Below are 23,339 nucleotides of genomic sequence, written 5' to 3' on the forward strand. Positions count from 1 at the left end.
TGAAGTACAAAGTAACCTATTTCTCCTTCCTTCACTAACAAAGGAGTGTGTTGTATAGACAAGCAAGAAGGGAAGGAGAAGCATGAAACAAGCAAATTTGTGTTGTAGTTGCTCTTCAAAATGAAGATAACATTTTCTAATACATCTCTGGCCCAGATCCTCAAGGATATGTAGCTGTTTTACTCTAATATTTTACAGATGTAGGCACAGGTCATCTAGAAGGACTCCAAAATACCTGTCCTCCAAACCGCCTGTGGTTGGCGTGTCCATTTTTGCAAAGGTTTGCAAAGGAGAAAATACTGAAGAAAATGTAATACAGGGCATAGCAGAGAAATTAAAACAGTGCATGAGCTTATGAGAATTTCTGGAAAATACCCAGACCCTGGTGAAAGCAGTGGTGCAGTTGGTACAATGGCTTTTCACAAACATTTCTGTGAATGGGTGCAGTAAATTAAGCATAGAAGGGAGGATACAGCAGTACAGTGAGGGAAATGCATGCCATCACAGGGAAGTTTCCATTTCAGTCAGGAGAAGAACCTCACAATGGAGTTAACAATTTCCTTTTCCAATCCATCTGTAAGAAATCCAGAACAGGAGGATGGAATACTTTTCTGGATGTAATCACTTATTAGTAAATAAGGGATTTTGAATATGAGCCATGCCCATTAATTGTAAAGGCATATTCACTGTATGTAAATCCTAGCCCAAGGATGGCAATCTAAATCCGGTAGGCATGGACTGTTGTGCAAAGGAAACCTATTTACATGATGGGTTTGTAGCTTATTTTCTCTGTGTGTCTGGTCTGCACTTGTAGATGCCATGGAGATTGACTACAAAGGAAAACATCAGCAACTCTGCAAAGTATGCTTCAGTCTGTGAGTGCAACTCACATTAAAAACCCTTTCACCCAGCTTTTGCAGTTCATTACCATACAGTAGAAAAATTCCTGTGCTGAAATGGCTCGATGTTGCACTGCATGTTTCTCATTCAAATACTCTTTTTTACTTCTGGGTTTTGTTTTTTTTTCTGTGAACAAAACCTTTGGGGAATATTTCCAGTGAAGTGCTAAGACATAAATGATATAAATCTTTATTATAGTATAAAGAGTAGGGAGATCCAACATCTTGGCCTCTTCTGTTGAGCAGTATGTTTTGACACTTCCAATGTTTTAGGTTCTCTTTGTAATAACAAGGATTAATATGATGTGCCTACAAAGAGATTACGTGAATGAATTACACAAGAGATTAGGGGAAAAATCTCATTTGTGCACCCATCAAAATAAAATCTTTTCTGACTCAAAGAAAAACAGCCTTCCTTTTCTCCCTCACTGGACCAGATCTTTAAATGTCCTACAGTGATCAGAGGACTGAAAGGGAACAGTGAACCCGAAGCTAACCTATATCCCAGCAAAATTCTAAATAATCTACCTGCAAAAATCACTTATGCCATCTAAGGAATATGAGCATGAGTCAATCCCTTGTGTTTCTCATGTGTACCACCATCCAGACTCCATAAAGTGAGCATGCAGTGAGGGAGTGAGATGTAGAAGAGCTCCTGCTGGTTTATAGTAAGCAGTACACAACAACCCAAATTCCTTCTCATTTGGAGAATCTTAAAATACTTTACAAACAATATGTTCCATAGCACATCCGGGAGACCAGATATTTTTGTGTTTATGTTATGGATAGCTAAACTAAAACACATTCCACTTGTCTAGGGCACCAAGAGAATCAAAGAATTGAGAGAAAACCTAAATTCCCAAGATTTATTTTTTTTTTCTGTAACTACAAGAAAATCCACTCTCTGCTATCCTCCCTTCTTTGGTTTTGTATTTCCCAGTAAAATATAGTCATCACACATCTGTGTAGCTCTTTCCATGTCTCAGAGTCCTTTAAAAATGTGAAAGACAGGATTCAACAATAACAATCCCACCCCTGAAGTGTAGCCATATTTGGAATGAAATGTAGCCACTGTTCAACAATCCAGCCCTGTACAATAATCTCTGACAGAAAGAGAACAGTGACAAAATTAATCTTGTGGGAAAACTATTGGGTGATATGCACTGTACAATAATTTAAACTGTAAATTGTGGAGAATATAGAACTTGTCCCAACATTTGCTTTCTTTTCACACTTCCCATTTGCTTTGCATAACTCTATTTACATTTCAGTTGTTTCTCCATCACTTTTTTCTGTTATTAAGGATTCCACATCCAAGTCCAAATACTGCATCTAGCTGCCTCTCTTTTTTATCATAACTGGAGGGTTTAGCCAGACACTGTGGCCACAAAGACCTACTAGGATTCTTTCTTGCCTGTTTGCTTCCCTTCCCTCCCCTTCCCTCCCCTCCCCTTCCCTCCCCTCCCCTTCCCTTCCCTTCCCTTCCCTTCCCTTCCCTTCCCTTCCCTTCCCTTCCCTTCCCTTCCCTTCCCTTCCCTTCCCTTCCCTTCCCTTCCCTCCCCTTCCCTTCAATAGTTATACAGTCCCATCCAACTCTGACTCTTGGAACTGGTAAGATCTCTCCTGTGCATGGAATGATTCCTAAGGGTGGGTTGTCTTAAAAAAAATGGAACCCTTACTTACAGAAAGCTGTAAAGATACCTTTGCTTTTAATGTCAGACAGGAGCACTGCTTCAGCTCTCCACCTTCTGCTTTACAAGTCCATTGTAACACAGTCTGAAAGCACAGATCTGTTAACCTTTTGGGAACAATGGAAATCATACATTTTCTCCTAGACAATAAGTAGAAAATGAAAGAGCAAAAAGTATCTAAAAGAAAGGAGAGAGAGAGAGAGAGAGTCTGGGGATGGCCTCACTCAGCTATTGAGAGATAATCCATCCATTGTGTAATAGTTCTATGACAAGTGTTCATGGGTTTTAAATGTCAGGTTTTGTAGTGTAACCCACTGTCTACACAAAGAGGTAACCAGTACTTTTTATTTGCTTACACAAAAATAGTTACCCTCTTGTCTTTCCCTTCTGAACAAGCATCTGCCTGGGGTGCATGTGAGTGGGAGAGAGGTGGTGCAGTCTGACTTGCTTTAGCAATCAAATGGAAGAGAGAGTATCCTGAATTCACAGTGGGCTGCTGTGTGGGAGGAGGAGTGAATGTCCTTCCTGCCTGATAACAGGATTAACGCCAATCCCACACGATAACTTGTGTTCTAGGGTGCATTTATCGGTACAAGCCCCTACCACGGTGGAGTGAAAGAGAACTAGCACAGTGGAGTCATCTCTGTGTAATGTTGCACCCCATTCTGCTTCCCTAGATGTGGGCTTGAAAGTGAACATGTGCATTTGTGTACATGTGGCTATGGCACACAGCCAGGTGTCCTTGCACAACTATAAACTATTGGTTTACCTCTGTTATTTCAATTCCTTTCTTTTTAGAAACCCCAGCTAACTAAAACAATAATAAAATGTTTATATTGTAGCTAGTCCTTCCCAAGGTCGTGGCTCCAGTAATGTCTACAGAAGTATACACCAGTGTTCTTGGTTCTCATCCACTTTTAAATATCAGTTTCATCTTGCAAATGAAACATATATATACAGCTAGATGGACACACACATATACAGCCTGGACAGCAATATCAAAGCCTGTCCCTGAGCCGTTTCCTTGACATTTAGTTCTGAAAACCAGCTCTGGCATTCTTTCAGGAACGTGTGATAGCCAGGGCTGTGTCCAAACCACCTGACTTTGGACTTCCCTGTTTGCAGTCATCACTTTGATTGTTAATTCATTACAGATGTCAACACTTCTCATCTGGAAGGATCTAATGCCTTGGTTGTACCTTGTTGGCATGCAAATCCCCCACAAAAAGAAAAATAATAAAAATAATAAAAAAAAACCATGCAAATTCCCCCTAGACAATATTTAAAGATGAGATATGAAAGATGACTGAAACAATACTTGAAGGCACTCGTTTCCAAATACTATATAGAAATAATATGCATTTCATGTCATAATAGTCAAATGAAAACTATTTGAAATACTAAAAAAGGTGAATTAGCCATTTAAAATATTGGTTGGATACTGACATGCACTATAATTCTGTGCTCATAATGCATGATTAAGATTTCCTGACGTGGCCTAGGAAAAAAAAGCTGTGTGTATGTTAACAGTTATACAGAAGGCAAAAGCGTATGGAATTCCAAGGATGGAACAATACAGCCTTGTTGGTTTTGGCAAAGTACAATCTTTAGTCATGAAAACCTGAGAAATTTGGGGCCAGTCCCACAAAGACTTACACATATGCTTATCTTTATGCATAACTCATGCGTGCAAATCATCACAGCCTTTGGCCTCTGACATGGCTGCTTCAGCAGAGTTCTGTACTGTAAAACCTAGGGTGTGATCTTGTTCTTGTTGAAGTCAGTGGGACTTCCCCTGTGAGCAAAGTTATTTATGTGAGCCAGCAGAGCTAGCCCATAAGTGGCTAAAACAGTAAATTAGCTACTCAGATGTTGTGAACTTAAAAAAAGTGCTTTCCTCTAACTTCAGAGGGAGAAAAGGAATCTTTGAATAGTGGCTCTATGCTATTTTTCATGATTATGTTATTTACTGTGGTACCGTCTCAAGGCCCAAACGAGGCTCCCATTCAAGGCTTCTTTATACCACAATTACACAAGCAATCACTGCTTGGATTTTAACCATCTATTGAGTTTTTATATAGAGCTTTAAATTTGAAACCTTGAAGTAGTATAAGCTCAATCATGAACACTGCCATGCTCAGGAAACCTGGTCCTAATACAGCTTCCAGGCAAGAGTAATAAGTAAATCACTCACTTGTCTTATATTCAGTGTCACTCTACATACCCGATACATACTTGAAGTTTAAACAGTGATAGGAGTCATGGTTTTAAACAGCTTTTATTAAAGGAAAGGAGTGCTACTGCAGGAAGACTTGTAGCTATTCAGAAAAATAGGAAACATCTACTACCTACCTAAAATATCAGATTGGTTTTATTTTGTATTCACTGCAAAAGAGCCACACTACATCAAGCAGATGATGATGAGGCTGTTGGGACACAAGCGTTTGGTTGCTGCATCTGGCATTAGCATGGGATGGCAGAATCACTGATCAGGATTTAATTTTCATTTCTTGTCCTAATTTGCATTTCCTATTACTGTGCGTTGCATTTCAGCCCTGTGGATTTGGGATCTGACCAAAAGCCAACTGAAAGCTCAAACCAGTAAAAGTCCAGCATTTCTTTCTCTCCCTCAAATAGAGTCAAATAAAAATAAACACCCTGCCTCCTGTTCTTTCCCCTCACACATATACCTACTTGAAAATGTCTGCTTCTTAGGAAATAGGCATCAGTAATACAGAACCATTTAGGAGACTCTGGCCATAGCTTTTCCTTTGGTCACACAACAGTGAAATGGATGAGGTTGGTAGTGTGTCACTCTAATAGAAAGAGAAGCTCAAAAGAAAATGTGGAAGCGGTGGAAGCCCGCGTACTCCACAAGAATGGCTTTGAATCTTTGTGTCTATGTGGGAAGAGCTTCCTTGATGCCATCTGCTTATAAAGACGAAAGAAAGGAAAAATAGGGACCAGAACAACTTGTTGCCCTCGTCCTCTCTGGGTTTAGTGAAATGGAGGAATCAGCCATACTACACAACTGTAAGATAAAAACTAATAGAGGAGCTGGTAGTCCACCAGTCCTATGCTCTGTCATTATTGTATGAAAAAATAACAGCAGCCCACCTAGTCACTGAAATTGTTCAACTTACTGTTTTTAAACAACTGAGTAAATTTTCTAATGTGAAGAATGTCACAGCATATATGCTTTCCTGATCTGAGAAGTATACCTGTGGTGGCTGCTTTCCATGTGCAATGCTTGTGCAGAAAGCACTTTTCACTTGACTGAATATCCAAAACATGTAGTTTCACACAAGACTATGAATTAAAACATGTCAGGGAGAGAGACTAGGGTTAAGAAATAATGCTTTACTTCTTCCAAAGCATAATTATAGGATAGCAGTGTAGAACATCCAGATTATGTTATCAAACAGCCTTATTTAAACATAGCTCCACATCCCCAAACGATAAATAATGTACATGTGGTGGGCAAGAGTCATAATTTTTGCAACAGTGGAGCTCCCTGCTTACACATTAGCATGTAACTGAAAAATAGGTTTTATTATAATTTGAATTCATATGAGATCATTTATAGACATCGGTTTAGAGCAGTCTCCTCCTCTGAGTCATGACCACCTGTTGGGCTACAGAGCTGTGGTGCAAAAGGAGGGAGGGAGAGGAGAGGAAGATTTAGCCATTTTTAGAGTGAGCCCAACAGTCCATGTACATCTTCTTTCTCTCCCAGAGTTCTTGCAGTCTTTGCCTTAGAGGGGGCCTTTCTGCTGCTGCAGCAGCAAGGGGCATGCTATGCGTGCAGATGTGTTTTCGTGTCACTTCTCATAGCAGAGACAGGGGGCTTGCACTGCTCTGCCCCTGTGTGTCTGCTAGGGTCACGCTGTGAAAAAATGAGGCTTCTACTGCTCTAAAGCGTGCACCTCATCCTGAACTCGCGCTAAACGGACAGACCCTGTCTGTCCGAGGCTGATTTAATTCGTAGCCCGGCGCAGGGCTCTCAGCTCTGACGCTGATGCTGAGGCGAGGCCGGTGCTCGCCGCTCCCCTACGATGCGGTGCCTGCCAGCTCCAGCAAGTGCTCGCTGGCACAGCGGGAACACAAGGACGGACGAACGCACGGACAGGTGGACAAACGGCAGGGCCCCCGAGCAGCCCCCCCCCCCCCCCCCCCCCGCCTCGCTCCTAGTTTACAACGCGTTTCCTTAAGGAACCAGAAGCAGCTGGAGTTTCAGCTCTCGGGGCCCCCGGGCGAGCAAGCTGCGCCTGAGGCACCGGAGGACGTGGCGCCCGAGCCTTGATCCCTCCGATTAAACTGTTCCCGGAGAGGATTGCTTCTGAACGCTCCGAGAGTGATTTAAAAGCACCGCATCGCTCTTTATTAATGTAATGCTCTTTAAAATTGAAAGTACACTTAATCCCCTCGTACGAGCGGGGGTAGGGAGCGGCGTGTGGGGCGTGTTAAAGCTCCGGCCGGGGGGAACCCGCTGCACCGTCACCTCCTGCCCCCCGTGAAGGGGGGCCGAGCCGCCAGTACAGAGACCAATTTCAGTGGGGGAACCGCCCCGCGGGCACCGGAGAGCGGCTCCGCACGCAGCTCGCATCTCACCTGCAAATTCTCCCATCCCGCCCTTCCTTCCCCGTGGGAAGCCGAAGTGCGCTCCCTCCCGCAGGAGGGCGGCCAGTGCCGGCAGCAGCTGAGCTGCGCGTCTCTGCTCGGCGAGCCGCGCAGAAGGAGGAGGAGGAGGGCATGAGGAGCGCCCCACACACTGCTGGGTATCACCTCCATCGGTGATGCCGCGGCTGCCACCCGCGCTGCCTCCAGCCCGCACCCCCGGGGGATGCCGCCGGGCTTTCCTAAGGTGAGTGGCCACCGCCGAGCGGCTTTGCCCTTCCCCGAGCAGGGACACGGCTCCGAGCAGCGATATCTCTAGCAGAGCCGGGCAGCGCGCTCCCTGCCCCGTGGCAGGAAGGGGGCGTCGGGTGCTCGTGAGGGGAAGTTTGAGGTGCGGGACAGCGGGAGCCGGCTTCATGGCGTAGAGGGGACGGAAGTGCGAGTAGGGAGGCACCTGGAGAGCCGTTCCCAGGTGGAGGGAGAGCAGCTGGTTGGAACGGAGGCGGGGGGAACGAAGGAGAAGGTGGAGAAGCAGGCGGGGACTGAAGGGGGACGGGGGAGTCGCAGAGCGGAGAGATGGGGAAGGAGGTGGCGGCTCTTGAGCTCGTGGACTAAAGCACCGCGCTCAGCTCCCTGAGGTCGGTGGTACCCCCGCTGCTGCCCCCGGTCCCGCGTCGGTGGCGAGGTTTCCTTCGTGATTCGTTGGAAAAAGTGGCTGTGACCGGAGAGAGACTTAGCGCAAGGTTAGTGGTTGGCTTGTATCGGGGTGGGGGAGTCTCGGATCGCGCTTCTGTTCACTCCCGGGCGCTACCTGAGAGCAGACCTACAGGCGCCGTGCCCCGGTTCCCGGCAGCTCTGCTCGCCGGCCAGGAGCAGGGCATCGGTGCTAACCCGGCCCATCGCCGCCTTTGTCCCTGCTGCTGTCAGCCGGCAGCTCGCCTTTCGGAAACTTTGTATGCCTCCCGCAGGGGAAGGCCGGCAAGGCGGTGGTTTATAAACAGCGCGGCTCAGGAGATGGAGAGCGCAAACTGCGGGATGGGTGTCTTGTTTGCCCATTAACTGGGCTGCTGGCAGACGGTTCGTGATGTGTGTGTGTTTGGGTTTTGAATCAATATTTATTTACAGGACTCAGGTATTAATCACTCATGTCTTGGAAAGCTCATTAGTGGTGACTTGTTTCCATGACAACAGGACCCCTCTGAGCCTTTGGGTTGTCTGTTTGCCCGTTTTATTTTGTTTTACTTTTCACGAGCCGTATTCGTACTAGTATCGTGGTTTGCCACCGAAAAAAAAACCAAGGTAATAAACCCTGGGTGATCCTGTGGGCCCTACTCAATGTTCTAACGCTCAGTTATTTACCCAGACTTAGTTAATGATATATGGAAGGGATTGAGCAAGTGCATGAGTTATACAAGATTTCTTAGTACTCGTTTTGCTGCCGTATCTCCTCTAGCTATAAAGCTGAGCCTAAGATGCTGTTTGACTTGTTTCTTGTTCGAAGTACTCCTTAGACATGTTAGAGCTGAAAAGTGTGGTGTTTGTAATCTTTTCCTTTGTATATCATACGGTACCTCAGAACCCTTTGAGAAGCATCGTATTGCAGTCTCTGTAGTTTTATTGCTCTAGGAGAGCTGGGAATCAGTAGTGACTTATTGTGTAACTTTGTCACCTTGTGGTGTGACCTTGACAGGTCTCTTAACATCCTCATATTCCACCTTGTCTCAACAGAAGGAAAAGCTGCCCAGTTGTACCTGTGAAGTGCTCTGAGCTAATTAAGCAAAACACTTCTAAGATGGAATAGGGTTAAAACTGAATATATTGTTTTCTGTTATGAGGACTAAACATATCTTTTACATCCCTCACTTTTTAACTTCAGTCTTTATTTAACATGACACAGTCATGTTAGCTCTTCAGATGATGTGTACTTTTGTCATCTAGCTGAAATCAGCAATTCTTAATCCCATTTACCTATCAGCCACTGCTTTCCTGGTTAACTGCATCAGAGTCAGATAAAAAGGAGAATCTTTAGCATTCTTAATTTGTAGGAGTATGTACTATGATATAGAGTGTATATCTAGCAAGAAGATAGAGTAGTAATGAAAGAAAAGACAACAAAACTGAATTCCAGTCTTGACCACTTGCCTTAGCATTGCACCCTGAGAGGAACTTCAGTGCCTTTTTTGAGGAAGAGAGTGAGCAAATGCACACTTTTAACTAGAAGTCAAGTTAAACATCTGAAACTGTTCTGCCACTTTTCATTGTTTTCCAAGAAACATTGTAATATGTGGTGTTTCTTTGAGAAGCACTGGGAGTGTGTAAGAAATAGGAATATACAGTTCCAAACCAAAACACTGCTTGAGAGATGTTCAGCTGTGACCATTTTAGAGGACAGGAGTAGTAAGTTATAATAATTGGGGAACTTCAGTAAGAAGCTTACATTTTCCTTCCTTGAAATGCTCCTTTTAAGTGAATAAACTATAAAATAACTCTTTCATACTGCATGGAAGAGTCTATCGCTAGCTCAGCTCAACAGAGTGCTAAAACATGCCTCATTCCAAATGTATTTGTGTTTTCTAATATCAGTAGGCAAATAGCACTTTGAAGTTCTACTTAACAGGCATTGATTCTCTAGAATATTTATTTTGCTTGCAGGATTCTGGAGGTTTTAGCAGCTTAATAGTGAGACGTCTGTCTCAAAATATTTCTTGTGAATTGAGGACCATTTGACCATTACCAGTGAAGATACCAGTGATGTAATTTTGTGACAATCCCATGAAGAGAAAGTAGAAGAAATGGCATCTTAGTCAGCACTTTGTCCCCTTTGGATGTCATTGACTGAAATTTCCATACCAGCCTATTCAATTTTTACTGCTTAGAGCTACACAGTCAATACAGGTAAAGAGAAAGTGATTTAGATTTTAGTCTGTGCTTTATGTCCTCTGCAAAGCTCAGTCTTACTATCACCAGTCTATTATCGATGATACTAAGAACAAGATATGTCAGCTCAATTCTCAGACCCTTATTGCCATGAGAGGAAAAAAAAAAAAAAAAAAAAAAGGAAATATTAATCTTATTTTTTAAGACTGATAACAGGGTGGCAAGAAAAAAAATATTCCATAAGAAGCTTGTATTACTTTTATAATACTTTTTTTCAGGACAATGCTCACTTAAAATTGCGAGAAGACATCTGAGCTGTCACTGGTAAAGGTGTTCTATTTGAAGGAGTAGGAAAAAGTACAGAGATGTGAAGGCTAAATCTATAGATATAGATAATTGTCGTGGTTTAAGCCCAGCTGGTAATTCAGTACCACGCAGCTCTCGCTCACTCCCCCCCCCTTCCTCCCTCCACTCCCAGAGGGATGGGGAGGAGAATGGAAAGAATGTAACTCCCACGGGCTGAGATAAGAGCAGTCCAGTAACTAAAGTATAACACAAATCACTGCTGCTACCACCAGTAACAATAATGATAAGGGGAATAACAAGGGAAGAGAATACAACCGCTCACCACCTGCTGACCGATACCCAGCCTGATCCCGGCAGTTATCAAAACTTTCCAGGTTACTGCCCCCAGTTTATATAGTGGGCATGATGTGCTGTGGTATGGAATACCTCTTTGGCTAGTTTGGGTCAGGTGTCCTGTCTCTGCTTCCTCCCAGCTTCCCCTCTTCCCTGGCAGAGCATGAGACTCACAAAGTCCTTGGTCAGAGTAAACATTACTGAGCAGTAACTAAAAACATTGGTGTTATCAGCGCTGTTTCCAGGCTGAAAGTCAAAACCACAGCACTGCACCAGCTACTAAGACTGAGAAAAATGACTGCTACTGCTGATTCCAGGACAATGATGGTATTGATTTGTATTTTATTCAGTATTATATCAAAGTAACTTGGACGTAATGTACCCTGGTTTTCACAAGCAAAAATGGTTTTAATGGTGTTCATATTCAAGCTACATAATGCTCAAGTTGCATATTGCTCAAACTTTGCTGGTATGCGGAAATAAAGTTAGTATTGTTTGTTTCTCTGGTGTTATAAGTCCCTCAACTGAGGTGAATAAGATGCTGGACCTGTATCTAGTAGAGGTAGTTGAGCTCTTTTCTCTAACTTATCTACTCTGGACAAATCATTTCAGCCCTCTATTTAATTTTTTCTCTAGTCTTCCTGCCCCTATTTATCATTCAGTCTTGCCTATCTAGAGCGTAGGATCCTCAATGCACAGTCTTGTTACGTGCATATCTTGTGCCTAGACAGATGCTTCTTCAACTGCAAAATGTTACTGCAGTACAATAACAAGAAATGATAGCCAGCATTTTTCCTGTATCGGTCATTGTGATCTTTGCATGATCGCTAGTTACTGTCTGAGAGGCAGTAAGATTGTTATAGCTCAGTGTGAAGATGTAACAGAGGAGTTGCAGCTAATGTTAGTTCCTTAAAATTCCCATTGCTACATATATTTGAAGAAAACCTCTTTCAGAGAAGAAGTTCACAGATCTATCCTCCAAGGATTAGAGACTAAATAATGGCTCATTACTGCTTTCCTGAACACGTGTTTGCTGTCAGGTTGAACATACTAGTTTTCAGCAAGTAAAAATAAAGCCATCATTAATTTAAAATATGCATATTAGTGACAAAGGGTCATCAAGTGCAGAAACCAGTACAAAAGTTTCAAAGTGAAATCTTGATTTTTGCTTCGGTTTGTTTTGTTTCCTTTTTTCATTCTCTAGTGTTTTTGGTAGGGGGAAAGGTAAAGGCAGATAGATTCACAGAATGGTTTGGGTTGGAAGAGACCTTAAAGATTATCTTGTTCCAATCCCTCTGCCACAGACAGGGACACCTTTCACTAGACCAGGTTGCTCAAAGCCCCTATCCAACCTGGCCTTGAACACTTCCAGGCATGGGGCATCCACAGCTTCTCTGGGCAACCTGTTACCGTGCCTCACCACCCTCACAGCAAAGAACTTCTTCGTGATATCTAATATACATCTTTCAGTTTAAAGCCATTCACCTTTGTCCTATCTGTACATGCCTTTGTAAAAAATCCCTCTCCAGATTTCTTTTAGGCCCCATAAACTACCTAAAGGTACTGGAAGGCTGCTGCAAAGTCTCCCCAGAGACTTCTCCAGGCTGAACAAGCTCAGCTCTCTCCTCCTGTCTTCATAGGAGAGGAGTTCCAGCCCTCTGATCATCTTTGTGGTCCTCCTCTGGACTTGCTCCAACAGAGAGCCATGTCCTTCTTGTGTTGGAAGCCCCAGAATTACACACAGTACTACAAATCTGGTCTCACGAGAGCAGAGTAGAGGGGCAGGATCACCCACCTAGACCTGCTGGTCACGCTCCTTTTGATGCAACCCAGCATATAGTTAGTTTCCGGGCTGCATGCACACACTGCTGGGTCACGTTGAGCTTCTCATCAGCCAACACCCCCAGACTTTCTTCTCAGAGCAGCTCTCAATAGAGTCTCTGCCCAGCCTTTATTTGTGCTTGGGTTTGCCCTGACCCACAGGTAGGACCTTGCACTTGGTCTTGTTGAACTTCATGAGTTCACCGCCTCTCAAGAGTATCAAAGTCCCTCTGGATGGCATCACTTCCCTTCAGCGTGTTGACTGAAACACTGAGCTTGGTGTCATTGGCAAACTTGCTGAGGACACATCAATCCCACTGCCCATATGAGATTCCAAGTATTTTTTGATCTTAAAAAACCACACAGCTTCATTTGACAGAAATGATTAATGTTGTTAGGAAGGTATGAGAACTCCTTCTGTATTATTCCTGTTCAGAGTTGAATTACGTTCTTCATAAACTACTATAAAATGTTTACACTTCAGAATGCGATAGTTTTGGTTCAGCCATGTTTTTTTGTTTGGCATTACTTTTTAAAATCACTATGCTAATCAATACTGATGTTTTCTGACAAACTAGATTTAGATTCAGGCAGGGTTATTTCCTCTGAAAGAGGAAAAACTGACTTTTAAAGTTTTCTCTCTGCTGTTATACATGGTAGATACACTTCCGTCTTTCATCAGAATTTAGCTGGCAAATTTAAGGTAGAACAAAGAATGCATTTCCACATACGAGTGGAAAGTGAAATAAGTCTTCTGTTTGAATCATTTTGTTCTTCTTAAAGATGAGAATTCTTCAGTATGTAGAAAAGCTCCTTTCCAACCTGTCAGTTGCTTGCCATATTTTTAATAAACTGTTTTCAAAATTACTTAGACCCTTAAGACCTAAACTTGAAACAACCCAGGAAATATTTGTTGTCGTTGTTTTTTTTTTAAATGTGTTCTGGAGGGAAATCTCTCCCAGGTCTCTAAACTTCCACATTTTGCACACCTGCAAGTTCACATGAACAAACTTTCTAGTCACTTTGCAAATTTTGGACCTGGGTGTGTTTTCTACTTACAAAGTAGATGAAAAGAGACAACAAATTCAAGTTACTTCCAAACCTTTGCATTGCTCAAACCAATAACGGAGTTCAGTTGTTGTAGACCTCTGCCAACGATCAATTTGTACATTGCTGCAGTAGAGATTATAGGAAGTCTGAAGATCAAAGTAAATCTTCCTTCTCACAGAGTCCTGCTAACATGTGGCCCTCCTGCATGAAGGAGTAGAATGCATGAAAGTTTTTATAAGGATTTAAAAATGCAGGAAGAAATATGGCACTCAGCACAGACAGGCATTACAAGAGTTATGGGTAGTAATAGCTAGTAGTGTTAATAATCACCAGAAGTCCAGTAAGAGCAGAAGCCAAATCGCAGATGTTAGCGTGGATCAAGTCTGAGAGCAAGCAGATCAAACTGTCTTACTGCTCCAGAAACACTAAATAAAAAGAATTCTTTCAAAGACCATAAAAACAAAGACAGAGCTGTTTGCTGGCCTTTATAGTTGCTGCTGTATGAAGTCTTCATTATCTCTGTGCATTTGCCTTGATTGTAAAGAGTTCATCCGCTGGCAATGGGAGATATAAGTGTTGCAATTCCAATTCAAAAAAGCTAACTAGTGTCTAGAGATAGAGGCAAAAAAACATGAACAGTTTCTTTGCCATATCATATCTTTGCTCTGGTATCTGGATAATATCCAGTAGACTTGAGAAGCCTCTGCTCTTGGGAGAAAAATCTTGAAAAATCTAAGAGCAGCGTAGTGCAGACTTTGGAACACTTCAGATGTAAAGCCCTGGAGGAAAAAATGATATTTCTTTCCCTTTCTGATAATTGGAAAAACGTAGGCAAATTTATCTGCTAGCAGTTCAAAAGAAGATGGATTTCTGCTTTGATTGGTCCACCAGATGTGCATATACTATTTGCCAAAATGTAAAAAAGGAACACCCTACTCCTGAGAAATCAATAAGCAGCAGGAAAAGCAGCATGTTCCCCACTTACAGATCAGTACCCAGTGTCAATATATAATACCTAGAGAGAAAAGCCACTGAGTACTTTAGCAATTTCAGGTGGCTCTGTTAAGCCACCTGAACATCTCAACTGTTAAGATACTGCTTCTGAACTGCCTTTTATCTTCAACTGGCATAATGTAACATTGATTTTATGGTAGCACTGGTTTGCCTAGGCTGTTTCACTTGCAGGAGACACGCTCTGAGTGCAGTACCCAAGAGGCTGCTCGTGCAGAGTGGAAGCCAAGGTATAGATTTGTGATGCTCTCTGGGGTTAAGGACAGAGAGAGACCTCACCTCTGCATGTGCAGCAGCCCCAGAAACAGATTGCATGTTTCTCCTTTTGAGTCTCTTAATTTGTAGCCTGACCTTTCCACTCTAGTGAGGTTTAGCAGGCGCACCCAATTTTGTCACTTTATGCTGGGATGTCTGATGTTGCAGATGGGGAGTCTGTTCCTGCTGCGTTTGGAGTAAAGGACAGAATTCTCACTGATTTCCGTAGGAACAAAATGTGTTCCTAAACATACTTCAACAGCTAGAAAACCAGACCAAGCACTGCAAGCAACAAACCTTGGCATTCCTGGCAGGACTGTGGACTGTTACCAGCTCTAATTCTGCCCTGAGAAACAACTGAAGCTTGATCTCGTTACTGATAAAATCCTACTTACTCTAATGGACACTATTCAGGCCCTTTAGATTATATCAGGCATGGAATTCCAGAAGCAGTGAAGTGTGATATAATAGTTGTTACGCTATTTTCTAGAGGTTTTACTATGCCAAGCAGAAAAGGCAGTGGGATTTCAGTTTACCTGAAGAAGCTAAAGGCACTTTCCCACACTCGTGTGGAGACAGTTGGAAGCTACCAAGGAGAACTGACTGGTTCCTAACTATCACTTTTTTCTCCATGTGGTTATTAATTTTTTCACTCCTCCTGCACCCTTCATTTTACCCTTGCTGACATTCCTACGCTTCATTTAACAACAAAATCTTTTCAGTTATAGGCTTCTTCTTTAAAAGGGGTTGAAATGAAGTACCTAGAGCCTGTTGGAGGTAGGGGGCTGCCAAACCTAACTCATACGTGTCTACAGTTCCTCATTTGTTTTCCAAAATCCCTGTATTCCATTACTTTTGCCACTAGAAAGTCTCTTTTCTGTCCAAATAGAGCTGAAACATGCAAGGAAGCAGTGGGAAGATGGTCACTTGAGTCACACAGATAGTGCATCTGCCTTTCCCAAACATCAGAGCTTCTGGGCTGCTTTTTCACACAATTTTTAGCTAGAGAGAATACGGTTTTCTCTGATTACCAGGTGAAGCATGGTTATCTCCCACCTCTACTCAGCCTTGGTGAGGCCGCATCTGGAATATTGTGTTCAGTTCTGGGCCCCTCAATTCAAGGACAGGGAATTGCTTGAAGGAGTCCAGCGCAGAGCCACAAAGATGATTAAGGGAGTGGAACATCTCCCTTATGAGGAGAGGCTGAGGGAGCTGGGTCTCTTTAGCTTGGAGAAGAGGAGACTGAGGGGTGACCTCATCAATGTTTACAAATATGTAAAGGGTAGGTGTCAGGATGATGGAGCTAGGCTTTTTTCAGTGATATCCAGTGATAGGACAAGGGGCAATGGGTGTAAACTGGAGCATAGGAAGTTCCACGTTAACATCAGGAAGAACTTCTTTACTGTAAGAGTGACAGAGCACTGGAACAGGTTGCCCAGGGGGGTTGTGGAGTCTCCTACACTGGAGATATTCAAGGCCCGCCTGGACAAGTTCCTGTGTGATGTACTGTAGGTTACCCTGCTCTTGCAGGGGGGTTGGACTAGATGATCTTTTTAGGTCCCTTCCAACCCTTGGGATTCTGTGATTCTGTGATTCTGTGATTGCAGGGTTTTTCCCTGTAGTGTCCTAATAGCATCAACATTTATTAAATTCTTCTCAACTTACTCCCCTGCCCAATAATTCTCAGCGTTGTTTTCTTAAGTATGTGGCTGACGTATTTTGCTGTTACGTCATTGTCCAGGTCGTTCATATTTTAACATTCAAAACATAGTCAAAATTCTTTAGAGATCAATTTTTCTGAGGAGATTGTGTCTGCTTCAAGCACTTTCTCTTGAATGCCATATATTAATGTTCAACATGCATTGAAATCCAGACTACTGGCATTGTCTTGCAGAGTTAATAAGTTCTTTGTTCTTGTCTTGTCTTTTCAGTATAACCATGGCATGCCATTTGGACAGAAATATGACGAGATAATAGACCAAACTTTCTATTCTAAAGCAATAAAACATTTCTATTTCTAAAGGCACAAATATCCCAGGCGGAGAACTTGAACACAAAGCTGACTGATTTTCTCGAAAGCTGTAAAGACCCATCATAAGACCACAGGCAGAAATAGTGTCAGTCCAAACTTTCATAGTCATGAAGAACTTAAGGCTATCCAAAAGGGGGGGAAAAGTCAAGCATGTATGAATGGAAACTGAACATCTTCAGAGGATGATCTTCATTACTATTTTTTGGGGTGGGGATTCAGACTTTAATTCTTCTAGATATCATATTGTCTGTTATACGAGCAGCTAAATTCCCATTAGGGATATGTGGTGCAGGAGCCCTGACCTGAATAAAACACTGGTTACGTATCTGGCTTCTTGGGAGAGCTGCTTACTGACAGATTGAGCTAGAACTGAAAAGTCATGAGAGAAATCAGTGAGTGTCTATTCTCAACACTGAAACCATTTTTATGGAGCAAGTTCAATATAATCATGCTTGTTATCTTTTTTTGATTGTGTGGAGTTTTAAGAGTAATTCATTGTGATCCTGTTGTAAAGTGTGACATGGCAGCATTTCCTTGATTAAGATATTGCTGAATTTTCATTTTTAGAAATACTGTTGGCAGGGATTTAGAAATCTGGACTCTAGCCAGAAAATGAACAATTGCACAGCCAGCTATGCAAGGAGATTCTATACACGCAAGTTTGAGACTGTTAATTATTGCTTTGTGTTGCAGCCTCTCTTGTCTACGTTTGGGCAAATCTACGAATTCCTACATGAAGTAACTCGGTAGCCATGTAACTGGCTTGCAGAAAGATTGCTGTCTTGCAGGCGCATTAGCCAGCACATTGGTTACTGAGCCACATCCATAGCCCTTCAAGGACTGGTGTCAACTGAAAAGGGTCCTGTGGGCTTGGTGCTCTTCTGTTTCTAACCTGTGATTTTTGACAGTTTTCAGGTTATTCTATTGCTAGAATGGCAACAGGGTGTACAAATTGCTATGCAGTTAACATCTTTGCTGTAAAGATCAGGCTCAGTCGCTCTTCTTCCCATTTTTGCTCACTTTTCACTTAGGGTGAGTTTCACTGTTTATCTCTTGATTAGTGTCAGTCAAAAGCAGCTCCCTTGAAACCCTAGAGGTTTTACATAAGAAAAATAATTTTACATAAGAAACTCACATCATATATTGCTGATGATAATTACTTTTTAGAAGCCTCACACATAGAACTGTATTTATAAATTGCCCATAGTGCAACAGAGAACCAATTCACTTTTATTTCAGAGCAGAAGAGCACAGATGTAGAATTGCTGAACAAATATTTCTTTAGCATGGAATAACTGTGTTTCAAGACATGTATCCTACTTCTATAAGTCCATGGGTAAATTCCTAATTATTTGAATGGCAGCAGGGTCATGCCCCCTGTGTCTGAGGGATGCTATTGTGAAAGCAATATCTTGCTGGGGGAACCCTTTGCAGGAATCAGGATGCATTCTTGGCCAGTAGTCTAAATACAACCATGAAAAATTTATGAAGAAGGAAATTGGCAGTAATAATACCTCTTTTGCCTTTCTACTCTTTATCATTGGCTTCCCACATTTTTGTGCCATTCTCAGCAGAGTGGTGTTCGGTCCATTAATTGTCTTTGTTAGACAGTCTATCTTCTTTCTCACTGTAACATATTCCTAGCAGGGAAAGTTCTATCCATCATTAGTCATTTAAGCCCTAAGGCCATAGTCCAAAGCTTATTTCCTTTTTTAGTTTTTCCTAGAATCTATTATACATAAGAGAAATAAATATCTGTCCACATGCACACATACAGGCATACATGCGCAGCTCTCATTAAAATTAATTTGCATTACTTGGGTTCATTTTCTGCTCTTGTAATTGGCTTAATCTCTCAGTGATAATATGAGGGGTGCAACGTGGTCAATGCTTATGGCAATTTTGTTCCACAATTTGTAACCGTTATAACAATTTTCTGACTCCACCTATCTTCTACTTAAATCTTCTGAGTTTAGGCTGCAGTGAAAGATTTGCAGGACCATGAAAATGAGTCAAAATGGCTGAGAACTAACAGGAAACAAAATCTGTTACTTTACCTATTGAACATAAGTAACACCACTCTAAACTTACTGCAGTGATGGAAATATAGAATAAATGTGTTCATAAGGCTTCACAGCTTTAAACGTTTCAGATTATTTTTTTCTTTTAGTCTTCTCTGATGTATGAGATTTAATCCAACAGTCTTAAATCACTGAGAATTATAGTCCAACTTTAAAACATCCAGCAAGAACTTCAATAGCACAGACGTGCTTTTCAGAAGTGCCCTTTTCTGCATTTATCTCACAATAAGCCCTCATCAAGACTCAGTGCTACGTGATTTTTTTTTTAAGGAAAGGTAAAAGAGGAGCAATATTCTCAATGAAGTCAGGACTTTTCTTAAGCAGGATGTGTTCATATTCTTGTCTATTTTGATAATTAGGCTTTAAAAGCAAGCATTGTTTTTGCAACCTTCTGCATAATAGTTTTATATTACAACAAAGCCCTGTATGAAATAAATAATGTAAATGAAACTGTAGTGCTGCCATTCATCACAATCAAAGCAAGATTTCTCTTCAGTTAGTTTCTGAACTTGCTCTTCCCTTTTTGTTTTGTCTGCCTTGACAGTCATGTATCCCTCTTCAGACGAGCTTAGGCAGGCATGTAGTGGAGAATAATGGAATTCTTGTCATTTATTTTAATTACCAAAATCAGGACTGACTGTTTTGCAGTATACTGGTGGTGTGTGGGCTGGGCTAATAGAGCTTTGGTGTCCAGCAGTCGCCTACACACTTCCGAAATGTGCCAGACTTCTATCTCAGAAATATTTATTGTGCCGCCTTCTTCTTCATAGCTTGGATAGGAAATGGTACTAGGAACAGTGGCAGCAGTTTTGTTTCATGCAATACTGATCAGAACCAGAAAGATTATTTTCCTGTTTCATGAGCCTAATCCCTATTTCCTTTGCTTTTTCTTTTCTTTTTCTGTCCAGTATGAACTATATGTTTTGGTGTTCTAGTTTCAGGAACCAAAACCAAGCTCTGATACAGAGGACACCACCGCCCCCCCCCCCCCCCACACACACACACAAAGAACATGGATTTTCTTGTGAATTGAGATGCTGAGCACATGATATGATCGGTTTGTTTTCAGGTGTCATCACTGAAAGTCCTCTTTCAGGAAGAGTAGCCCTGTCTTCTTGCACAAAAGCGTTTTCCATGACTGGGAAGCCAGAGACTCACAGAGGTTGAAGAGTTTAGGAAACCATGAAAAAAATACCCAAATCTTGTTTTAATGGAGTAAGCTACCTATGACCTTTCATTGAAAAACCAAAGAGCTAAGATGTGGTCCTCAAAGAACTTAGTATCTTTTCTATACTTATCATAGACACACAAGCTTTTTCAATCCAATGTCAGAAAACGCTGTTAATATGAAGTGTAAAAATTTTGATAGATACCTGTTTGGTCATATGGTAGAATTATCTCATGTTGTTTCTCTATCCATGCTGAATGCAGTCCATCAGTATGACGGTTTTGCTCATTTGGGGAAGAAGGAAGAATGTAATCTAAATTAAATTGCTTAGCTATAAGTAGCAAAGCAGACCCAGTACAGCAAGTTGTGTGTTATATGGCTTGCTACTGCTAACAAATGTCATGATGTAACAAATACAGAGCCTGAATTTTGAAGCACCAAATGGTGATGAATGTAATTGACATTCATTGGGATGGCAGATGCTCTGGACTCCTTTCCCTTGTGAAGCGGATCAGACTTTCCAGCAAAACTAAGCAGAAATGTCAATGATTTAAAATATATAAGCAACCACTTAAACAATACTCAAATTTGTTCTATCATAAGATTGAAGGATTTGTGAAAATGTAGTTAGCAGCAGATCTCCTACATTAAAAGGGTGAAATAATGTCTGAAGAACATGCTTCTTTAAGACAGAAGTAGTAAAATACCACTTACAATTTAAAACTAAACTACTTGTTCTGCACAGTGCTGTTTTAGTGGTGTGCTGTGTCAGATTTTGGTGAAAACCAAAGTTTGCCAGGATGTGAAACCTTCATCATTTTCCCCCATAAAAAGCACAATACAATAGAAAGTAAAACCCTTAAAACACAGGTGATCATCAGGACACAAGTAAGGCATAAATAGCTATACAGCATTAGATTCCTTCCAAAAAAAAACCCCCAAACAATCAAGCAACCAAACAGAACAACTGGGAAGATTCTCATTCTCATCTCATAATGACTACAAAATTCATCAGCTGGTTTCCTAGAAACAAGTTTAGGACTGCACCACTCTGTTTTTCCTGAAGACCTTATTCTACAGAGGTCAAAACCTAAGCAGTGTGCAGTGCAGGCTGACAACTTTACAGGAGTCTGCTGAAGCTTTTGCAGGCTGTATACCCTGTGGAGGGGCGAGAGCAATTTTGACTATCTAGACAGTAGTTGGGTACACAAGTAGTAGTACACAATAGTAGTACACAATACACTAGTAGTAGTAGTACACAATAATTGTGCATCAGTATGGTGAGTTTGTCCTTTAACAAGAATCTGCTTTCAAGATGTGAAAGCCCGTTTGAAGAATTCTCTTGAGTACTCTGACCCTAATTTGTGATTTCAGTGTGCTCTGTCGTTTTAGAATCCAAAGCTGGGTCAGCTCTTCAGTAAGACACTTTGAAGCGTGGGTTCGTGTAGCTGAACCTTAGAACTCCAGGCTATGGTAGTTTGTATTTGCCCAGAAGTCTTTCAAACAGCCTGGACAATATCTTCTAGTACAACAGGTTTCAGAAACTGTGATCTTTGCAGCCATCAAAAGGTGACTTTGAAGTCATGATCTGTTCTTGTAGAGTAATGCTTTATTTTTGTATAGGCATTCTGTGGGGGTGGCAGACAGGGTAAGGAGACTGGGCTTCATGTGGCTCTTGAATTGGGCAGATGATCCAGAAAAAGCGTGTAAGAGGGGACGTTTTGGCTGAGATTAAGCATCAATCTAGCTTGCTGCCATGTGTCTGTTACTGGCTGGGCTAGATATTCTATCCTGTAAGTACAGGACAAATATATTTCCCCAGATATATCTTCTCAGCTTCTGCATCTACATCACAGGTACCTTATGCATTACAGGTCATAGTTTTGTTTTTAATAGCTGTTGGTAGATGTTTTTATCCATAACATTTGTTCAGTTGTTCTTTAAATAGTTCCAATTAAATAGCATGCTGTGTGGAACACAAAGGAGGTGTTTCTCTAGAAGTGAACGTAGTGAACTAGCATTACAGTACTATCTGATAGTACTGTAATACTTGTCTTACAAGAAGTGATGCATGATTGTTGCCTGTTGGTTTGCCAATGCCACTTGTAGATTTTTATAGAATTTATGAGATTCTCTCCCAGATGATTCTTTCTAGTCTGCTTAAATGCTTGCAAACAGAAAACATACTACACCTCTTACTATTATTTTCATTCCCTCCTGTTTCCTTTCCAGCTCTAGATGTATAGATAAACCATAAACTAGTACCAAGACATCATGAGCTTTCTTTTGTTCCCTTTTTTTCTAAGCAGCTTCTGAAATTCTGTCTGCTTTCTGACTGCTACTGAGTACCAAATCGCCATCTGCATACAACTAACATGCACAAAACTTTTCATAGTAGCATTCATAGCTCTCCAATATGGAGTAGTCCACCCCATGTTGGAGCCCACCACTGTGCAAAGCTGGTAAGGAGACAGCATTTCCTCCCTGCTTTGTTTTGCATTTACTAGTATGAATTTTGTTTGCCATTTTATCCCTCAGTTACTCAGCATCATGAGTGATGGATTCTATTGGAATGACTTTTGGGTGAAGGCAAGAAAGTGTTCTGCCAAGCTGCAGGTGGTTTGAAGAAAGAGTCAGCTCAGTATAAAGGAATGTACATCTTGGGACTTGTCATGGTTCTGTACAATTTGAACTCCCAAATTCTCTAAAACAAAATTGGTCAAGAAACTCTTCTGTTACGCCTGTGCATTCTTTGCCTTCTGCTATAGAATCTTAAAAGACTTAATGGGCAAAACCTGACAGTCGAATGAGGTCAGGAGGAGTAATGACAGCAGAAGTGTGGATGGTCTGTCTTACCAGTTTTCAAGATCCAAGGGCAACAGTGGGAGGAGCAGAATGTGTGGTTCCAGAAGATAAGTAGACAAGAAGAGGAGAAGAGAGCTGGAATCACAAAAAAGAAATTAAGGTTTGTCTCCACCAGAAATCCATTAACTTAGAAACACAGCAGCTTGTTAGTAGGATGACACTACTGCCAGGTATTTGATTGGTTGATGGTAGAAACATTGACAAAGTACATGCATTTCAGCTCGGTTCTGTAGAATTTTGTTTTTTCTCAACTGGCATCAGTGAAACAGTTCTCCACTATGACTTTATGCTATGTTTCTTGTACAGATTTAAAGTTTCTGAGACAGAAATGGT

General features: G+C 41.7%; 1 protein-coding gene across 6 annotated transcripts in view; it reads left to right on the top strand.

Annotated features, from left to right (window-relative positions):
- The first annotated feature begins 7,073 nt into the window (after nucleotides 1-7,073).
- The window catches only part of SHISAL1 (shisa like 1), an 80,298-nt gene continuing 64,032 nt past the window's right edge, over nucleotides 7,074-23,339 (top strand). For 4 of the 6 annotated variants that reach the window (XR_010611346.1, XM_065672992.1, XM_065672985.1 and 1 more), the window contains exon 1: nucleotides 7,768-7,950. The gene's annotated coding sequence lies outside the window, so the exon portion shown is untranslated. Of the gene's footprint in view, nucleotides 7,455-7,767; nucleotides 7,951-23,339 lie in introns of those variants that run through there. The other 2 variants (XM_065672972.1, XM_065672979.1) reach the window with 2 other exon arrangements.

The sequence above is a fragment of the Lathamus discolor genome, chromosome 1 (assembly GCF_037157495.1).
Source record: "Lathamus discolor isolate bLatDis1 chromosome 1, bLatDis1.hap1, whole genome shotgun sequence".
In the NCBI taxonomy this organism is placed as follows: domain Eukaryota; kingdom Metazoa; phylum Chordata; class Aves; order Psittaciformes; family Psittacidae; genus Lathamus; species Lathamus discolor.